The sequence below is a fragment of the Lolium rigidum genome, chromosome 7 (assembly GCF_022539505.1).
Source record: "Lolium rigidum isolate FL_2022 chromosome 7, APGP_CSIRO_Lrig_0.1, whole genome shotgun sequence".
Classification (NCBI taxonomy): Eukaryota; Viridiplantae; Streptophyta; class Magnoliopsida; order Poales; family Poaceae; genus Lolium; species Lolium rigidum.
Genome location: NC_061514.1, coordinates 16,979,667 through 16,983,570, shown reverse-complemented (window position 1 = coordinate 16,983,570; position 3,904 = coordinate 16,979,667).

Sequence of the window (3,904 nt, the reverse complement as noted above, 5' to 3'; positions counted from 1 at the left end):
AAGTTACCGTCAAAACATAATAGGGAGCAACTTTAAAAAATACAGTAAAATATTAATGTTGGAGAATTACTCACCATTAAGGAGGTACCGTTGGGTAACTGCCGGCAGAAAGTTACGGCCGGAAAGTTATCTCGAAAAGTTACTGTCGAAACATAGAAGGAGAGAAACTTTTAGAAAATACGGTAGACGAATTACTGTTGAAGATTTACTCACTATCGAGGAGGTACCATGGGGTAACTGCCAGCAGAAAGTTACGGCGAAAACGTTATCTCGAAAAGTTACCGTACCATTGAATAATAAAATGAGAGAAACATAAAAAAAAATACGGTCGAAGAAATGTTGTTGGACAAGTACTCACCGTTAAGGAAGTACCGTGGGGCAACTGCCGGCGAAAAGTTACAACATAAAATGATTCTCGAAATGTTAGGGCCAAAAAATAAAAATAGATGAACATAAAAAAAGCACATAATCTTTTTTTTAGCAAAGCTGGACGTGGCGATCGCTGATTGGAAAAAAATGTTGGCTCTACGGTGCCCATGCGGTTGGGCTCTGAGAGGCCATGATTTCCTTTGCCCTTGATATTTTGTCTTGTTGGTTTGAAATTCTGTATTTTGTTGGTTTGCCTTTGCATTTGCCATTGATATTGATATTAGTTCGAAGGCATTTCTCCTCTGGCGTTCGTCGCAGCAGGATCCCACTCCACACTCCACTACCATTAATAAGACACGGCTGGCTTCCAGCATCGGTCGACGACCGATGGCGAGAGGGACAGAGCTGAGGGCAACGGGCGACCGACGGCGTGGAGCCATTGACTCCAGCTCCACCTCCTATTTCCTCCACTGCCTGCTGCCAGAGGAAGAAGGCAGTTGGTTGTATGTTCACGTGCCCCTGCCTCCTCCACCCTCCACTTGTTGCCACCGGAAGATCCTTTTCAGTTTTCTCTCGTATCCGCCGTCCACGTTCGTAGCGCGCGTACACAGAGCAGCTCCAAACGCGCGGGCAAAGTTTTCCGTCGGCGCATCATGGTGTCCTCCATCAATCTTCGCCCTGCATGCGCTGCAGCTCACCGGCCGCACGTAGCCGTTCCACTTGAAAAGCCGAAAGCGCGTTCGTAATCGTAGGTAGAGGAACTGACTGGAGTAATGGGTATACGTACGAGGCCTGGTACATTTGGCAATTGATGCGCACTGTACCGTATTCAAGGGAGCTTCCCCGGGCGGCGGCCACTGTTTGCACTGACAGGGGAGTAGTAGTAGCCAAGTAGCAGGAGGAATGGCCGGTCGTACGAACGTGCGTTCAAAAGATTCCTACGCTGCTCGCTCACTTGCGGAAAAAAGCGGTCATCTTCTGGTTTCGAGCTAGGAGTACGTGACATAGCAGAGCTATGGAATGCCGAACTTTGTGTCCACAAGATTTTCAAACAATTCATACACGTGCATTATAGACACCTGTACAGTCTACACTTGCTGTTAGAACAGATCAGCTCTTCTCTTTCTATTCCTGGTGGTCCGACGCCACTTTAACTAAATTTGCAAATATTTTCAACTGAAATAGCTCATATGTATTGGAAAACATTATGTCAAATAAGTTTAACTAGCACACGTTGAAATAAACAACATCGTTCATAGGCAACAACACAGTGCAGCAAATTGAAAAACATAGTTCATAATTAAACAAATAAAATGAGATGGAATGACTACTCCTCGTGGCCTGCCAATGCTAAGGACACTCAATCAAATCCACTTGAAGACGATCATGAATGTGGCGATCACGTAGCTTAGTGTGCATAAGGAAAAAACTCCTCAAACGTAGATGCGCTGGGCTGAGGCTTAACCAACTCGCCTTGCAATTGCCATCCTTGGTCATGGATGTGTGCACCATCACTCTTTTTCTCAGCGATCATGTTGTGCATTATCAATTTATGGGGATATGGCGCCTATCAGGGTACACCAAGAAGAGGGGTCGCATGGGTCGCAAGAGATTGGGAGCCAGCCCAACCCCCATGGGCTTATTTGAACAAGCAACTATATATGCAGGGGCCCTAGGACACTAGTTAAGAAGCCTAGTAAGCCTAATGGGAGAGTCCGAGTCGCTAACGACTCGGCCCCAATTATGTAAACCCTAGTTAAGGGTGCTCATATAAACCCTCGACTGGAAATCCTAGAGCACATGCTTTCACTCTTACACATCTACACTCTACGCCCAACGCTTGAACCCTAGCATTCCGCGAGCTGCCATAGCCAACTCCTGGAACCCCATTGTAAAATCCAATCAATACAAATATAGCAAGAAGTAGGTCTTACCTCATGAGAGGGGCCAAATTTGGTTTAACCCTCATTGTGCTGATCTCGATCCAAAGATGCCTTCATCATCCCCGTCCTACGAGTCTCTTAAGCTACTCCTATAGCATCTGCCATGGTAACCCCACGACATTTTGCGCCCACTGTGGGGCATGAGGTGCCAAGATTGAGATCTTCGGTGAGACCATACACGTCAATCGGCCGGCGGATCGCTATGGGCCAGATGATCACCACTGGTGACTTCTCCACGTCATGCCCAACACCTACTGCTGCTCAAGTTGTGCCGTATGCAAATTTTCCCTCTCTCTATATCTTGTCGCATATGAGAAGTTTTCCTCTTACACATCTACGCTCTACGCCTGACATAGGCATCCCGGATGGGCCTGCCGAACAAGGTACCCGAAGTTTGAGGAAGGCCCATGATCCGAAGGTTATGAAGCCCGGAAGCCCACTAAAATATTGATTATGGTAAATATAGATAGATTAGGAATAAGGAGACTTGTAACTTCACGGGACGAACTCAGAGAGTCTCCTGGCGTTTTGTAAACTTGTGGAATATGAAACCCTCGGTTCCGCCTCCTATATAAGGGGAGTCGAGGGACAAAGAAAGGATCAATCTCATTGTCAATTCAACCCTAGTTTTTAGCAGTCGAGCACCTTTTCGGCTGAAACCTTCGAGATCTATTTGCCCTCTACTTCCGTGAAACCCAAGTCTACAACTTGTAGGCATTGACAAGTTAATACCTTGTCAATTGGCGCCGTCTGTGGGAATTGGAGGCGACAAGGAGCTGATCTCGATGGCATCATCAACATCTTCGACAACATCATCAACTTCATCGGTAGCAAGCAATGCGATGGACAGAGGTAAACAGATCGAAACTGGTCTCGTTGATTTTGTTCCTCACCCTCCCACCCGTGTGGATGCATATGCAAACCTGGAGGAGCCAATGAAGTTGACGTTTGGAAGCTTCCACTTCTGCGTCGGGAAGGAAGAGTCGCATCGTCTCGCGGTACCGATTTCATCGGGTCCGTTAGCGGTCGATTCCGATTTCTCGGGATCTTCATCATCGTTCGAGATAGGCAACGAAGAGATTTCGCCGCCAAGTTTCACCAAGCCCGCTTAAAGCGGAAATCTCGCCGATATCTTCGGCAACATGTCCTTCGGGTCGTCTGCTTATTCAGATCTGAGCTACGACTCGAAGAGCATCGACAGCTTCGACTTCATCCACAGATCTACTTCCATTCAGGAGGTCTTCGCTGATCTATACGACAGTGTCACCAATCCTGAGGAAAACATAGCGACAAAATATCATCAAGTCTACGCAATTGGAGAATCGAGTCGCCAAGACGAGGAAACATCAGAGGCTTTCGATGAGTTAGGAAATCTATACATCGATCCCGCTGATCTCACACGAGGATTGGGAACCAAGTATATCGGGAGCACACCTCGTCAGAAGCTGCAACTTCCACAAGCAGCTTGGGAGAGGGCGACGAGAGCCATGAGCGGCACGGAGCCGATGACTACCACCGCTACATTAGAAGAGATGCAAGCGTATCAATATAAACTCGCTCGTGCCAGGCGGGATATAGAAAAAGAAAGGTGT